At 57.0% G+C, this 13,846-nt stretch overlaps 28 non-coding genes and 2 pseudogenes across 28 annotated transcripts; all 30 read left to right on the top strand.

Annotated features, from left to right (window-relative positions):
- The first annotated feature begins 61 nt into the window (after nucleotides 1-61).
- LOC135630515 (5S ribosomal RNA) lies at nucleotides 62-180 on the top strand. The gene has a single exon (XR_010494038.1). It is a non-coding gene; the product is annotated as a 5S ribosomal RNA (ribosomal RNA).
- Nucleotides 181-530: 350 nt separating this feature from the next.
- Nucleotides 531-646, top strand: LOC135630022 (5S ribosomal RNA). The gene has a single exon (XR_010493581.1). It is a non-coding gene; the product is annotated as a 5S ribosomal RNA (ribosomal RNA).
- A 350-nt stretch (nucleotides 647-996) lies between these two features.
- LOC135630374 (5S ribosomal RNA) lies at nucleotides 997-1,115 on the top strand. The gene has a single exon (XR_010493899.1). It is a non-coding gene; the product is annotated as a 5S ribosomal RNA (ribosomal RNA).
- A 350-nt stretch (nucleotides 1,116-1,465) lies between these two features.
- LOC135630253 (5S ribosomal RNA) lies at nucleotides 1,466-1,584 on the top strand. Its single transcript, XR_010493782.1, has one exon. It is a non-coding gene; the product is annotated as a 5S ribosomal RNA (ribosomal RNA).
- A 309-nt stretch (nucleotides 1,585-1,893) lies between these two features.
- LOC135630049 (5S ribosomal RNA) lies at nucleotides 1,894-2,012 on the top strand. Its single transcript, XR_010493599.1, has one exon. It is a non-coding gene; the product is annotated as a 5S ribosomal RNA (ribosomal RNA).
- Nucleotides 2,013-2,359: 347 nt separating this feature from the next.
- LOC135629794 (5S ribosomal RNA) lies at nucleotides 2,360-2,478 on the top strand. Its single transcript, XR_010493361.1, has one exon. It is a non-coding gene; the product is annotated as a 5S ribosomal RNA (ribosomal RNA).
- A 350-nt stretch (nucleotides 2,479-2,828) lies between these two features.
- LOC135630448 (5S ribosomal RNA) lies at nucleotides 2,829-2,947 on the top strand. Its single transcript, XR_010493974.1, has one exon. It is a non-coding gene; the product is annotated as a 5S ribosomal RNA (ribosomal RNA).
- Nucleotides 2,948-3,201: 254 nt separating this feature from the next.
- Nucleotides 3,202-3,320, top strand: LOC135630421 (5S ribosomal RNA). The gene has a single exon (XR_010493947.1). It is a non-coding gene; the product is annotated as a 5S ribosomal RNA (ribosomal RNA).
- Nucleotides 3,321-3,670: 350 nt separating this feature from the next.
- Nucleotides 3,671-3,789, top strand: LOC135630558 (5S ribosomal RNA). The gene has a single exon (XR_010494080.1). It is a non-coding gene; the product is annotated as a 5S ribosomal RNA (ribosomal RNA).
- A 350-nt stretch (nucleotides 3,790-4,139) lies between these two features.
- LOC135630131 (5S ribosomal RNA) lies at nucleotides 4,140-4,258 on the top strand. Its single transcript, XR_010493658.1, has one exon. It is a non-coding gene; the product is annotated as a 5S ribosomal RNA (ribosomal RNA).
- Nucleotides 4,259-4,608: 350 nt separating this feature from the next.
- On the top strand, nucleotides 4,609-4,727 carry LOC135630352 (5S ribosomal RNA). Its single transcript, XR_010493878.1, has one exon. It is a non-coding gene; the product is annotated as a 5S ribosomal RNA (ribosomal RNA).
- A 350-nt stretch (nucleotides 4,728-5,077) lies between these two features.
- Nucleotides 5,078-5,196, top strand: LOC135629859 (5S ribosomal RNA). Its single transcript, XR_010493422.1, has one exon. It is a non-coding gene; the product is annotated as a 5S ribosomal RNA (ribosomal RNA).
- A 350-nt stretch (nucleotides 5,197-5,546) lies between these two features.
- On the top strand, nucleotides 5,547-5,665 carry LOC135629787 (5S ribosomal RNA). The gene has a single exon (XR_010493354.1). It is a non-coding gene; the product is annotated as a 5S ribosomal RNA (ribosomal RNA).
- A 350-nt stretch (nucleotides 5,666-6,015) lies between these two features.
- LOC135630367 (5S ribosomal RNA) lies at nucleotides 6,016-6,134 on the top strand. Its single transcript, XR_010493892.1, has one exon. It is a non-coding gene; the product is annotated as a 5S ribosomal RNA (ribosomal RNA).
- A 288-nt stretch (nucleotides 6,135-6,422) lies between these two features.
- LOC135630385 (5S ribosomal RNA) lies at nucleotides 6,423-6,541 on the top strand. The gene has a single exon (XR_010493909.1). It is a non-coding gene; the product is annotated as a 5S ribosomal RNA (ribosomal RNA).
- Nucleotides 6,542-6,891: 350 nt separating this feature from the next.
- LOC135630567 (5S ribosomal RNA) lies at nucleotides 6,892-7,010 on the top strand. Its single transcript, XR_010494089.1, has one exon. It is a non-coding gene; the product is annotated as a 5S ribosomal RNA (ribosomal RNA).
- Nucleotides 7,011-7,360: 350 nt separating this feature from the next.
- LOC135630479 (5S ribosomal RNA) lies at nucleotides 7,361-7,479 on the top strand. The gene has a single exon (XR_010494003.1). It is a non-coding gene; the product is annotated as a 5S ribosomal RNA (ribosomal RNA).
- A 350-nt stretch (nucleotides 7,480-7,829) lies between these two features.
- Nucleotides 7,830-7,948, top strand: LOC135629969 (5S ribosomal RNA). The gene has a single exon (XR_010493529.1). It is a non-coding gene; the product is annotated as a 5S ribosomal RNA (ribosomal RNA).
- A 786-nt stretch (nucleotides 7,949-8,734) lies between these two features.
- LOC135629857 (5S ribosomal RNA) lies at nucleotides 8,735-8,853 on the top strand. The gene has a single exon (XR_010493420.1). It is a non-coding gene; the product is annotated as a 5S ribosomal RNA (ribosomal RNA).
- Nucleotides 8,854-9,203: 350 nt separating this feature from the next.
- On the top strand, nucleotides 9,204-9,322 carry LOC135629899 (5S ribosomal RNA). Its single transcript, XR_010493461.1, has one exon. It is a non-coding gene; the product is annotated as a 5S ribosomal RNA (ribosomal RNA).
- A 350-nt stretch (nucleotides 9,323-9,672) lies between these two features.
- On the top strand, nucleotides 9,673-9,783 carry LOC135630061 (5S ribosomal RNA; annotated as a pseudogene).
- Nucleotides 9,784-10,133: 350 nt separating this feature from the next.
- LOC135629986 (5S ribosomal RNA) lies at nucleotides 10,134-10,252 on the top strand. Its single transcript, XR_010493546.1, has one exon. It is a non-coding gene; the product is annotated as a 5S ribosomal RNA (ribosomal RNA).
- Nucleotides 10,253-10,602: 350 nt separating this feature from the next.
- On the top strand, nucleotides 10,603-10,720 carry LOC135629871 (5S ribosomal RNA). The gene has a single exon (XR_010493434.1). It is a non-coding gene; the product is annotated as a 5S ribosomal RNA (ribosomal RNA).
- A 181-nt stretch (nucleotides 10,721-10,901) lies between these two features.
- On the top strand, nucleotides 10,902-11,020 carry LOC135629847 (5S ribosomal RNA). The gene has a single exon (XR_010493411.1). It is a non-coding gene; the product is annotated as a 5S ribosomal RNA (ribosomal RNA).
- Nucleotides 11,021-11,370: 350 nt separating this feature from the next.
- Nucleotides 11,371-11,489, top strand: LOC135629844 (5S ribosomal RNA). Its single transcript, XR_010493408.1, has one exon. It is a non-coding gene; the product is annotated as a 5S ribosomal RNA (ribosomal RNA).
- A 350-nt stretch (nucleotides 11,490-11,839) lies between these two features.
- On the top strand, nucleotides 11,840-11,958 carry LOC135629861 (5S ribosomal RNA). The gene has a single exon (XR_010493424.1). It is a non-coding gene; the product is annotated as a 5S ribosomal RNA (ribosomal RNA).
- Nucleotides 11,959-12,308: 350 nt separating this feature from the next.
- On the top strand, nucleotides 12,309-12,427 carry LOC135630574 (5S ribosomal RNA). The gene has a single exon (XR_010494096.1). It is a non-coding gene; the product is annotated as a 5S ribosomal RNA (ribosomal RNA).
- Nucleotides 12,428-12,777: 350 nt separating this feature from the next.
- On the top strand, nucleotides 12,778-12,896 carry LOC135630295 (5S ribosomal RNA). Its single transcript, XR_010493823.1, has one exon. It is a non-coding gene; the product is annotated as a 5S ribosomal RNA (ribosomal RNA).
- Nucleotides 12,897-13,246: 350 nt separating this feature from the next.
- LOC135630056 (5S ribosomal RNA) lies at nucleotides 13,247-13,357 on the top strand (annotated as a pseudogene).
- A 350-nt stretch (nucleotides 13,358-13,707) lies between these two features.
- Nucleotides 13,708-13,826, top strand: LOC135629901 (5S ribosomal RNA). Its single transcript, XR_010493463.1, has one exon. It is a non-coding gene; the product is annotated as a 5S ribosomal RNA (ribosomal RNA).
- The last annotated feature ends 20 nt before the right edge of the window (nucleotides 13,827-13,846 follow it).

Raw genomic sequence — 13,846 nt, forward strand, 5'->3', positions numbered from 1 at the left:
CTCCGGACGTTGATGCGCCGGCTGCGACGTGCACATAGGCGAGGGACGAAGCACCCGAAAACGGTGCGATCATACCAGCACTAAAGCACCGGATCCCATCAGAACTCTGAAGTTAAGCGTGCTTGGGTGAGAGTAGTACTAGGATGGGTGACCCCCCGGGAAGTCCTTGTGTTGCACTCCTTTTTGCGTCGCGAGATACGAAACATCTCCCGTAGACCTCCGAGATGATTGTTTTCGGGCACGGGATTTGCCGTGACCGCTACGCAGTCAGTATCGTGGGGCTCGGAAAGAGCTTTCTGGATTGGGGTCGCAATAGCGATTCCGAGATCGTTCGAGAAAGTGCCGATGGTTTCGGCGCGAGCTTGCCGTTAACGATACGCAGTCGTCGGGCTAGGGCTCGGAGAGAGCTTGCGATAGGGATTTCGGGATCGTTCGAGAAACCCCCGACGGTTTCGTGACGGGCAAGAGGCTCCGGACGTTGATGTGCCGACCGCGACGTGCACATAGGCTAGGGACGAAGCACCCGAAACCGGTGCGATCATACCAGCACTATAGCACCGGATCCCATCAGAACTCCGAAGTTAAACATGCTTGGGTGAGAGTAGTACTTGGATGGACCCCCCGGGAAGTCCTCGTGTTGCACTCCTTTTTGCGTCCTGAGATACGAAACATCTCCCGTAGACCTCCGAGATGATTGTTTTCGGGCACGGGATTTGCCGTGACCGCTACGCAGTCAGTATCGTGGGGCTCGGAAAGAGCTTTCCGGATTGGGGTCGCAATAGCGATTCCGAGATCGTTCGAGAAAGTGCCGATGGTTTCGGCGCGAGCTTGCCATGACCGATACGCAGTCGTTGGGCTAGGTCTCGGAGGGAGCTGGCAATAGGGATTTCGTGATCGTTCGAGAAAGCGCCGACGGTTTCGCGACGGGCAAGAGGCTCCGGACGTTGATGCGCCGGCCGCGACGTGCACATAGGCGAGGGGCGAAGCACCCGAAACCGGTGCGATCATACCAGCACTAAAGCACCGGATCCCATCAGAACTCCGAAGTTAAGCGTGCTTGGGCGAGAGTAGTACTAGGATAGGCGACCCCCCGGGAATTCCTCGTGTTGCACTCCTTTTTGCGTCCCGAGATACGAAACATCTCTCGTAGACCTCCGAGACGATTGTTGTCGGGCACGGGATTTGCCGTGACCGCTACATAGTCAGTATCGTGGGGCTCGGAAAGAGCTTTCCGGATTGGGGTCGCAATAGCGATTCCGAGATCGTTCGAGAAAGTGCCGATGGTTTCGGCGCGAGCTTGCCATGACCGATACGCAGTCGTTGGGCTAGGGCTCGGAGGGAGCTTGCAATAGGGATTTCGTGATCGTTCGAGAAAGCGCCGACGGTTTCGCGACGGGCAAGAGGCTCCGGACGTTGATGCGCCGGCCGCGACGTGCACATAGGCGAGGGACGAAGCACCCAAAACCAGTGCGATCATACCAGCACTAAAGCACCGGATCCCATCAGAACTCCGAAGTTAAGCGTGCTTGGGCGAGAGTAGTACTAGGATGGGTGACCCCCCGGGAAGTCCTCGTGTTGCACTCCTTTTTGCGTCGCGAGATACGAAACATCTCCCGTAGACCTCCGAGACGATTGTTTTCGGGCACGGGATCCGTAGACCTCCGAGACGATTGTTTTCGGGCACGGGATTTGCCGTGACCGCTACGCAGTCAGTATCGTGGGGCTCGGAAAGAGCTTTCCGGATTGGGGTCGCAATAGCGATTCCGAGATCGTTCGAGAAAGTGCCGATGGTTTCGGCGCGAGCTTGCCATGACCGATAAGCAGTCGTTGGGCTAGGGACGTTGATGCGCCGGCCGCGACGTGCACATAGGCGAGGGGCGAAGCACCCGAAACCGGTGCGATCATACCAGCACTAAAGCACCGGATCCCATCAGAACTCCGAAGTTAAGCGTGCTTGGGCGAGAGTAGTACTAGGATGGGTGACCCCCCGGGAATTCCTCGTGTTGCACTCCTTTTTGCGTCCCGAGATACGAAACATCTCTCGTTGACCTCCGAGACGATTGTTTTCGGGCACGGGATTTGTCGTGAACGCTACGCAGTCAGTATCGTGGGGCTCGGAAAGAGCTTTCCGGATTGGGGTCGCAATAGCGATTCCGAGATCGTTCGAGAAAGTGCCGATGGTTTCGGCGCGGCTTGCCGTGACCGATAAGCAGTCGTCGGGCTATGGCTCGGAGGAGCTTGCAATCGGGATTTCGGGATCGTTCGAAAAAGCGCCGACAGTTTCGTGACGGGCAAGAGGCTCCGACGTTGATGCGCCGGCTGCGACGTGCACATAGGCGAGGGAAGAAGAACCCGAAACCGGTGCGATCATACCATCACTAAAGCACCGGATCCCATCAGAACTCCGAAGTTAAGCGTGCTTGGGCGAGAGTAGTACTAGGATGGGTGACCTCCCGGGACGTCCTCGTGTTGCACTCCTTTTTGCGTCCCGAGATACGAAACATCTCCCGTAGACCTCCGAGACGATTATTTTCGGGCACGGGATTTGCCGTGACCGCTACGTAGTCAGTATCGTGGGGCTCGGAAAGAGCTTTCCGGATTGGGGTCGCAATAGCGATTCCGAGATCGTTCGAGAAAGTGCCGATGGTTTCGGCGCGAGCTTGCCCTGACCGATACGCAGTCGTTGGGCTAGGGCTCGGAGGGAGCTTGCAATAGGGATTTCGTGATTGTTTGAGAAAGCGCCGACGGTTTCGTGACGGGCAAGAGGCTCCGGACGTTGATGCGCCGGCCGCGACGTGCACATAGGCGAGGGACGAAGCACCCAAAACCAGTGCGATCATACCAGCACTAAAGCACCGGATCCCATCAAAACTCCGAAGTTAAGCGTGCTTGGGCGAGAGTAGTACTAGGATGGGTGACCCCCCAGGAAGTCCTCGTGTTGCACTCCTTTTTGCGTCCCGAGATACGAAGGATTGGGGTCGCATTAGCGATTCCGAGATTGTTCGAGAAAGTGCCGATGGTTTTGGCGCGAGCTTGCCGTGACCGATAAGCAATCGTCGGGCTATGGCTCGGAGGGAGCTTGCAATCGGGATTTCGGGATCGTTCGAGAAAGCGCCGACGGTTTCGTGACGGGCAAGAGGCTCCGGACGTTGATGCGCCGGCCGCGACGTGCACATAGGCGAGGGTCGAACCACCCAAAACCGGTGCGATCATACCAGCACTAAAGCACCGGATCCCATCAAAACTCCGAAGTTAAGTGTGCTTGGGCGAGAGTAGTACTAGGATGGGTGACCACCCGGGAAGTCCTCGTGTTGCACTCCTTTTTGCGTCCCGAGATACGAAACATCTCCCGTAGACCTCCGAGACGATTGTTTTCGGGCACGGGATTTGCCGTGACCGCTACGCAGTCAGTATCGTGGGGCTCGGAAAGAGCTTTCCGGATTGGGGTCGCAATAGCGATTCTGAAATCGTTCGAGAAAGTGCCAATGGTTTTGGCGCGAGCTTGCCGTGACCGATACGCAGTCGTCGGGCTAAGGCTCGGAGAGAGCTTGCGATAGGGATTTCGGGATCGTTCGAGAAAGCGCCGACGGTTTCGTGACGGGCAAGAGGCTCCAGACGTTGATGTGCCGACCGCGACATGCACATAGGCGAGGGACGAAGAACCTAAAACTGGTGCGATCATACCAGCACTAAAGCACCGGATTCCATCAGAACTCCGAAGTTAAGCATGCTTGGGCGAGAGTAGTACTAGGATGGGTGACCCCGCGGGAAGTCTTCGTGTTGCACTCCTTTTTGCGTCCCGAGATACGAAACATCTCCCGTAGACCTCCGAGACGATTGTTTTCGGGCACGGGATTTGCCGTGACCGCTACGCAGTCAGTATCGTGGGGCTCGGAAAGAGCTTTACGGATTGGGGTCGCAATAGCGATTCTGAGATCGTTCGAGAAAGTGCCGATGGTTTCGGCGCGAGCTTGCCGTGACCGATACGCAGTCGTCGGGCTAGGGCTCGGAGAGAGCTTGCGATAGGGATTTCGGGATCGTTCGAGAAAGCGCCGACGGTTTCGTGACAGGCAAGAGGCTCCGGATGTTGATGTGCCGACCGCGACGTGCACATAGGCGAGGGACGAAGCACCCGAAACCGGTGCGATCATACCAGCACTAAAGCACCGGATCCCATCAGAACTCCGAAGTTAAGCGTGCTTGGGCGAGAGTAGTACTAGGATGGGTGACCCCCCGGGAAGTCCTTGTGTTGCACTCCTTTTTGCGTCCCGAGATACGAAACATTTCCCGTAGACCTCCGAGAAGATAGTTTTCGGGCACGGGATTTGCCGTGACCGCTACGCAGTCAGTATCGTGGGGCTCGGAAAGAGCTTTCCGGATTAGGGTCGCAATAGCGATTCCGAGATCGTTCGAGAAAGTGCCGATGGTTTCGACGCGAGCTTGCCCTGACCGATACGCAGTCGTTGGGCTAGGGCTCGGAGTGAGCTTGCAATAGCGATTTCGTGATTGTTCGAGAAAGCGCCGACGGTTTCGTGACGGGCAAGAGGCTCCGGACGTTGATGCGCCGGCCGCGACGTGCACATAGGCGAGGGACGAAGCACCCGAAACCGGTGCGATCATACCAGCACTAAAGCACCGGATCCCATCAAAACTCCGAAGTTAAGCGTGCTTGGGCGAGAGTAGTACTAGGATGGGTGACCCCCCGGGAAGTCCTCGTGTTGCACTCCTTTTTGCGTCCCGAGATACGAAACATCTCCCGTAGACCTCCGAGACGATCGATTTCGGGCACGGGATTTGCCGTGACCGCTACGCTGTCAGTATCATGGGGCTCGGAAAGAGCTTTCCGGTTTGGGGTCGCAATAGCGATTCCGAGATCGTTCGAGAAAGTGCCGATGGTTTCGGCGCGAGCTTGTCCTGACCGATACGCAGTCGTTGGGCTAGGGCTCGGAGGGAGCTTGCAATAGGGATTTCGTGATCGTTCGAGAAAGCGCCGACGGTTTCGTGACGAGCAAGAGGCTCCGGACGTTGATGCGCCGGCCGCGACGTGCACATAGGCGAGGGACGAAGCACCCGAAACCGGTGCGATCATACCAGCACTAAAGCAACGGATCCCATCAGAACTCCGAAGTTAAGCGTGCTTGGGCGAGAGTAGTAATAGGATGGGTGACCCCCCAGGAATTCCTCGTGTTGCACTCCTTTTTGCGTCCCGAGATACGAAACATCAACCGTAGACCTCCGAGACGATTGTTTTCGGGCACGGGATTTGCCGTGACCGCTACACAGTCAATATCGTGGGGCTCGGAAAGAGCTTTCCGGATTGGAGTCACAATAGCGATTCCGAGATCGTTCGAGAAAGTGCCGATGGTTTCGGCGCGAGCTTGCCGTGACCGATACGCAGTCGTCGGGCTAGGGCTCGGAGAGAGCTTACGATAGGGATTTCGAGATCGTTCGAGAAAGCGCCGACGGTTTCGTGACGTGCAAGAGGCTCCGGACGTTGATGTGCCGACCGCGACGTGCACATAGGCGAGGGACGAAGCACCCGAAACCGGTGCGATCATACCAGCACTAAAGCACCGGATTCCATCAGAACTCCGAAGTTAAGCATGCTTGGGCGAGAGTAGTACTAGGATGGGTGACCCCGCGGGAAGTCTTCGTGTTGCACTCCTTTTTGCGTCCCGAGATACGAAACATCTCCCGTAGACCTCCGAGACGATTGTTTTCGGGCACGGGATTTGCCGTGACCGCTACGCAGTCAGTATCGTGGGGCTCGGAAAGAGCTTTCCGGATTGGGGTCGAATTAGCGATTCCGAGAACGTTCGAGAAAGTGCCGATGGTTTCGGCGCGAGCTTGCCGTGACCGATAAGCAGTCGTCGGGCTATGGCTCGGAGGGAGCTTGCAATCGGGATTTCTGGATCGTTCGAGAAAGCGCCGACGGTTTTGTGACGGGCAAGAGGCTCCGGACGTTGATGCGCCGGCCTCGACGTGCACATAGGCGAGGGACGAAGCACCCGAAACCGGTGCGATCATACCAGCACTAAAGCACCGGATCCAATCAGAACTCCGAAGTTAAGCGTGCTTGGGCGAGAGTAGTACTAGGATGGGTGACCCCCTGGGAAGTCCTCGTGTTGCACACCTTTTTGCATCCCGAGATACAAAACATCTCCCGTAGACCTTCGAGACAGGATTTGCCGTGACCGCTACGCAGTCAGTATCGTGGGGCTCGGAAAGAGCTTTCCGGATTGGGGTCGCAATAGCGATTCTGAGATCGTTCGAGAAAGTGCCGATGGTTTCGGCGCGAGCTTGCGATAGGGATTTCGGGATCGTTCGAGAAAGCGCCGACGGTTTCGTGACAGGCAAGAGGCTCCGGATGTTGATGTGCCGACCGCGACGTGCACATAGGCGAGGGACGAAGAACCCGAAACCGGTGCGATCATACCAGCACTAAAGCACCGGATCCCATCAGAACTCCGAAGTTAAGCGGGCTTGGGCGAGAGTAGTACTAGGATGGGTGACCCCCCGGGAAGTCCTTGTGTTGCACTCCTTTTTGCGTCCCGAGATACGAAACATTTCCCGTAGACCTCCGAGAAGATAGTTTTCGGGCACGGGATTTGCCGTGACCGCCACGCAGTCAGTATCGTGGGGCTCGGAAAGAGCTTTACGGATTGGGGTCGCAATAGCGATTCTGAGATCGTTCGAGAAAGTGCCGATGGTTTCGGCGCGAGCTTGCCGTGACCGATACGCAGTCGTCGGGCTAGGGCTCGGAGAGAGCTTGCGATAGGGATTTCGGGATCGTTCGAGAAAGCGCCGACGGTTTCGTGACAGGCAAGAGGCTCCGGACGTTGATGCGCCGGCCGCGACGTGCACATAGGCGAGGGACGAAGCACCCGAAACCGGTGCGATCATACCAGCACTAAAGCACCGGATCCTATCAAAACTCCGAAGTTAAGCGTGCTTGGGCGAGAGTAGTACTAGGATGGGTGACCCCCCGGGAAGTCCTCGTGTTGCACTCCTTTTTGCGTCCCGAGATACGAAACATCTCCCGTAGACCTCCGAGACGATCGATTTCGGGCACGGGATTTGCCGTGACCGCTACGCAGTCAGTATCATGGGGCTCGGAAAGAGCTTTCCGGTTTGGGGTCGCAATAGCGATTCCGAGATCGTTCGAGAATGTGCCGATGGTTTCGGCGCGAGCTTGTCCTGACCGATACGCAGTCGTTGGGCTAGGGCTCGGAGGGAGCTTGCAATAGGGATTTCGTGATCGTTCGAGAAAGCGCCGACGGTTTCGTGACGAGCAAGAGGCTCCGGACGTTGATGCGCCGGCCGCGACGTGCACATAGGCGAGGGACGAAGCACCCGAAACCAGTGCGATCAAACCAGCACTAAAGCACCGGATCCCATCAGAACTCCGAAGTTAAGCGTGCTTGGGCGAGAGTAGTAATAGGATGGGTGACCCCCCGGGAATTCCTCGTGTTGCACTCCTTTTTGCGTCCCGAGATACGAAACATCACCCGTAGACCTCCGAGACGATTGTTTTCGGGCACGGGATTTGCCGTGACCGCTACACAGTCAATATCGTGGGGCTCGGAAAGAGCTTTCCGGATTGGAGTCGCAATAGCGATTCCGAGATCGTTCGAGAAAGTGCCGATGGTTTCGGCGCGAGCTTGCCGTGACCGATACGCAGTCGTCGGGCTAGGGCTCGGAGAGAGCTTACGATAGGGATTTCGAGATCGTTCGAGAAAGCGCCGACGGTTTCGTGACGTGCAAGAGGCTCCGGACGTTGATGTGCCGACCGCGACGTGCACATAGGCGAGGGACGAAGCACCCGAAACCGATGCGATCATACCAGCACTAAAGCACCGGATCCCATCAGAACTCCGAAGTTAAGCGTGCATTTGCGAGAGTAGTACTAGGATGGGTGACCCCGCGGGAAGTCCTCGTGTTGCACTCCTTTTTGCGCCCCGAGATACGAAACATCTCCCGTAGACCTCCGAGACGATAGTTTTCGGGCACGGGATTTGCCGTGACCGCTACGCAGTCAGTATCATTGGGCTCGGAAAGAGCTTTCCGGATTGGGGTCGCAATAGCGATTCCGAGATCGTTCGAGAAAGTGCCGATGGTTTCGGCGCGAGCTTGTCCTGACCGATACGCAGTCGTTGGGCTAGGGCTCGGAGGGAGCTTGCAATAGGGATTTCGTGATCGTTCGAGAAAGCGCCGACGGTTTCGTGACGGGCAAGAGGCTCCGGACGTTGATGCGCCGGCCGCGACGTGCACATAGGCGAGGGACGAAGCACCCGAAACCGGTGCGATCATACCAGCACTAAAGCACCGGATCCCATCAGAACTCCGAAGTTAAGCGTGTTTGGGCGAGAGTAGTACTAGGATGGGTTTTGCGTCCCGAGATACGAAACTTCTCCCGTAGACCTCCGGGACGATTGTTTTCGGGCACGGGATTTGCCGTGACCGCTACGCAGTCAGTATCATGGGGCTCGGAAAGAGCTTTCCGGAATGGGGTCGCAATAGCGATTCCGATATCGTTCGAGAAAGTGCCGCTTGTTTCGGCGCGAGCTTGCCCTGACCGATACGCAGTCGTTGGGCCAGGGCTCGGAGGGATCTTGCAATAGGGATTTCGTGATCGTTCGAGAAAGCGCCGACGGTTTCGTGACGGACAAGAGGCTCCGGACATTGATGCGCCAGCCGCGACGTGCAAATAGGCGAGGGACGAAGCACCCGAAACCGGTGCGATCATACCAGCACTAAAGCACCGGATCCAATCAGAACTCCGAAGTTAAGCGTGCTTGGGCGAGAGTAGTACTAGGATGGGTGTCCCCACGGGAAGTCCTCGTGTGGCACTCCTTTTTGCGTCCCGAGATACGAAACATCTCCCGTAGACCTCCGAGACAATTGTTTTCGGGCACGGGATTTGCCGTGACCGCTACGCAGTCAGTATCGTGGGGCTCGGAACGGGCTTTCCGGATTGGGGTCGCAATAGCGATTCCGAGATCGTTCGAGAAAGTGCCGATGGTTTCGGCGCGAGCTTGCCGTGACCGATACGCAGTCGTCGGGCTAGGGCTCGGAGAGAGCTTGCGATAGGGATTTCGGGATAGTTCGAGAAAGCTCCGACGGTTTCGTGACTAGCAAGAGGCTCTGGACGTTGATGTGCCGACCGCGACGTGCACATAGGCGAGGGACGAAGCACCCGAAACCGGTGCGATCATACCAGCACTAAAGCATCGGATCCCATCAGAACTCCGAAGTTAAGCGTGATTGGGCGATAGTAGTACTAGGATGGGTGACCCCCTGGGAAGTCCTCGTGTTGCACTCCTTTTTGCGTCCCGAGATACGAAACATATCCCGTAGATCTCCGAGACGATTGTTTTCGGGCACGGGATTTGCCGTGACCGCTACGCAATCAGTATCGTGGGGCTCGGAAAGAGCTTTCCAGATTGGGGTCGCAATAGCGATTCCGAGATCGTTCGAGAAAGTGCCGATGGTTTCTGCGCGAGCTTGCCGTGACCGATACGCAGTCGTCGGGCTAGGGCTCGGAGAGAGCTTGCGATAGGGATTTCGGGATCGTTCGATAAAGCGCCGACGGTTTCGTGACGGGCAAGAGACTCCGGACGTTGATGCGCCGGCCGCGACGTGCACATAGGCGAGGGGCGAAGCACCCGAAACCGGTGCGATCATACCAGCACCGGATCCCATCAGAACTCCGAAGTTAAGCGTGCTTGGGCGAGAGTAGTACTAGGATGGGTAACCACCCGGGAATTCCTCGTGTTGCACTCCTTTTTGCGTCCCGAGATACGAAACATCTCTCGTAGACCTCCGAGACGATTGTTTTCGGGCACGAGATTTGCCGTGACCGCTACGCAGTCAGTATCGTGGGGCTCGGAAAGAGCTTTCCGGATTGGGGTCGCAATAGCGATTCCGAGATCGTTCGAGAAAGTGCCGATGGTTTCGGCGCGAGCTTGCCATGACCGATACGCAGTCGTTGGGCTAGGGCTCGGAGGGAGCTTGCGATATGGATTTTGTGATCGTACGAGAAAGCACCGACGGTTTCGTGACGGGCAAGAGGCTCCGGACGTTGATGCGCCGGCCGCGACGTGCACATAGGCGAGGGGCAAAGCACCCGAAACAGGTGCGATCATACCAGCACTAAAGCACCGGATCCCATCAGAACTCCAAAGTTAAGCGTGCTTGGGCGAGAGTAGTTCTAGGATGTGTGACCCCCTGGGAATTCCTCGTGTTGAACTCCTTTTTGCGTCCCGAGATACGAAACATCTCTCGTAGACCTTCGAGACGATTGTTTTCGGGCACGGGATTTGCTGTGACCGCTACGCAGTCAGTATCGTGGGGCTCGGAAAGAGCTTTCCGGATTGGGGTCGCAATAGCGATTCCGAGATCGTTCGAGAAAGTGCCGATGGTTTCGGCGGGAGCTTGCCGTGACCGATAAGCAGTCGTCGGGCTATGGCTCGGAGGGAGCTTGCAATCGGGATTTCGTGATCGTTCGAGAAAGCGCCGACGGTTTCGTGACGGGCAAGAGGCTCCGGACGTTGATGCGCCGGCCGCGACGTGCACATAGCCGAGGGACGAAGCACCCGAAACCGGTGCGATCATACCAGCACTAAAGCACCGGATCCCATCAGAACTCCGAAGTTAAGCGTGCTTGGGGAGAGTAGTACTAGGATGGGTGACCCCCCGGGAAGTCCTCGTGTTGCACTCCTTTTTACGTCCCGAGATACGAAACATCTCCCGTACACCTCCGAGACGATTGTTTTCGGGCACGGGATTTGCCGTGACCGCTACGCAGTCAGTATCGTGGGGCTCGGAAAGAGCTTTCCGGATTGGGACGTTGATGCACCGGCCGCGACGTGCACATTGGCGAGGGACGAAGCACTCGAAACCAATGCGATCATACCAGAACTAAAGCACCGGATCCAATCAGAACTCCGAAGTTAAGCGTGCTTGGGCGAGAGTAGTACTAGGATGGGAGACCCCCCGGGAAGTCCTCGTGTTGCACTCCTTTTTGCGTCCCGAGATACGAAACATCTCCCGTAGACCTCCGAGACGATTGTTTTCGGGCACGGGATTTGCCGTGACCGCTACGCAGTTAGTATCGTGGGGCTCGGAAAGAGCTTTCCGGATTGGGGTCGCAATAGCGATTCCGAGATCGTTCGAGAAAGTGCCGATGGTTTCTGCGCGAGCTTGCCGTGACCGATACGCAGTCGTCGGGCTAGGGCTCGGAGAGAGCTTGCGATAGGGATTTCGGGATCGTTCGATAAAGCGCCGACGGTTTCGTGACGGGCAAGAGGCTCCGGACGTTGATGCGCCGGCCGTGACGTGCACATAGGCGAGGGACGAAGCACCCGAAACCGGTGCGATCATACCAGCACTAAAGCACCGGATCCCATCAGAACTCCGAAGTTAAGGGTGCTTGAGAGAGAGTAGTACTAGGATGGGTGACCCCCCGGGAAGTCCTCGTGTTGCACTCCTTTTTGCGTCCCGAGATACGAAACATCTCCCGTAGACCTCCGAGACGATTGTTTTCGGGCACGGGATTTGCCGTGACCGCTACGCAGTTAGTATCGTGGGGCTCGGAAAGAGCTTTCCGGATTGGGGTCGCAATAGCGATTCCGAGATCGTTCGAGAAAGTGCCGATGGTTTCTGCGCGAGCTTGCCGTGACCGATACGCAGTCGTCGGGCTAGGGCTCGGAGAGAGCTTGCGATAGGGATTTCGGGATCGTTCGATAAAGCGCCGACGGTTTCGTGACGGGCAAGAGGCTCCGGACGTTGATGCGCCGGCCGTGACGTGCACATAGGCGAGGGACGAAGCACCCGAAACCGGTGCGATCATACCAGCACTAAAGCACCGGATCCCATCAAAACTCCGAAGTTAAGGGTGCTTGGGAGAGAGTAGTACTAGGATGGGTGACCCCCCGGGAAGTCCTCGTGTTGCACTCCTTTTTGCGTCCCGAGATACGAAACTTCTCCCGTAGACCTCCGGGACGATTGTTTTCGGGCACGGGATTTGCCGTGACCGCTACGCAGTCAGTATCATGGGGCTCGGAAAGAGCTTTCCGGATTGGGGTCGCAATAGCGATTCCGAGATCGTTCGAGAAAGTGCCGCTTGTTTCGGCGCGAGCTTGCCCTGACCGATACGCAGTCGTTGGGCCAGGGCTCGGAGGGATCTTGCAATAGGGATTTCGTGATCGTTCGAGAAAGCGCCGACGGTTTCGTGACGGACAAGAGGCTCCGGACGTTGATGCGCCGGCCGCGACGTGCACATAGGCGAGGGACGAAGCACCCGAAACCGGTGCGATCATACCAGCACTAAAGCACCGGATCCCATCAGAACTCCGAAGTTAAGCGTGCTTGGGCGAGAGTAGTACTAGGATGGGTGTCCCCCCGGGAAGTCCTCGTGTGGCAATCCTTTTTGCGTCCCGAGATACGAAACATCTCCCGTAGACCTCCGAGACAATTGTTTTCGGGCACGGGATTTGCCGTGACCGCTACGCAGTCAGTATCGTGGGGCTCGGAACGGGCTTTCCGGATTGGGGTCGCAATAGCGATTCCGAGATCGTTCGAGAAAGTGCCGATGGTTTCGGCGCGAGCTTGCCGTGACCGATACGCAGTCGTCGGGCTAGGGCTCGGAGAGAGCTTGCGATAGGGATTTCGGGATAGTTCGAGAAAGCTCCGACGGTTTCGTGACTAGCAAGAGGCTCCGGACGTTGATGTGCCGACCGCGACGTGCACATAGGCGAGGGACGAAGCACCCGAAACCGGTGCGATCATACCAGCACTAAAGCACCGGATCCCATCAGAACTCCGAAGTTAAGCGTGATTGGGCGAGAGTAGTACTAGGATGGGTGACCCCCTGGGAAGTCCTCGTGTTGCACTCCTTTTTGCGTCCCGAGATACGAAACATATCCCGTAGATCTCCGAGACGATTGTTTTCGGGCACGGGATTTGCCGTGACCGCTACGCAATCTGTATCGTGGGGCTCGGAAAGAGCTTTCCAGATTGGGGTCGCAATAGCGATTCCGAGATCGTTTGAGAAAGTTCCGATGGTTTCGGCGCGAACTTGCCATGACCGATACGCAGTCGTTGGGCTAGGGCTCAGAGAGAGCTTGCAATAGGGATTTCGTGATCGTTCGAGAAAGCGCCGACGGTTTCGTGACGGGCAAGAGGCTCCGGACGTTGATGCGCCGGCCGCGACGTGCACATAGGCGAGGGGCGAAGCACCCGAAACCGGTGCGATCATACCAGCACCGGATCCCATCAGAACTCCGAAGTTAAGCGTGCTTGGGCGAGAGTAGTACTAGGATGGGTAACCACCCGGGAATTTCTCGTGTTGCACTCCTTTTTGCGTCCCGAGATACGAAACATCTCTCGTAGACCTCCGAGACGATTGTTTTCGGGCACGAGATTTGCCGTGACCGCTACGCAGTCAGTATCGTGGGGCTCGGAAAGAGCTTTCCGGATTGGGGTCGCAATAGCGATTCCGAGATCGTTCGAGAAAGTGCCGATGGTTTCGGCGCGAGCTTGCCATGACCGATACGCAGTCGTTGGGCTAGGGCTCGGAGGGAGCTTGCGATATGGATTTTGTGATCGTACGAGAAAGCACCGACGGTTTCGTGACGGGCAAGAGGCTCCGGACGTTGATGCGCCGGCCGCGACGTGCACATAGGCGAGGGGCAAAGCACCCGAAACAGGTGCGATCATACCAGCACTAAAGCACCGGATCCCATCAGAACCCCGAAGTTAAGCGTGCTTGGGCGAGAGTAGTTCTAGGATGTGTGACCCCCTGGGAATTCCTCGTGTTGCACTCCTTTTTGCGTCCCGAGATACG

The sequence above is a fragment of the Musa acuminata genome, chromosome BXJ3-1 (genome assembly GCF_036884655.1).
Source record: "Musa acuminata AAA Group cultivar baxijiao chromosome BXJ3-1, Cavendish_Baxijiao_AAA, whole genome shotgun sequence".
NCBI lineage: Eukaryota > Viridiplantae > Streptophyta > Magnoliopsida > Zingiberales > Musaceae > Musa > Musa acuminata.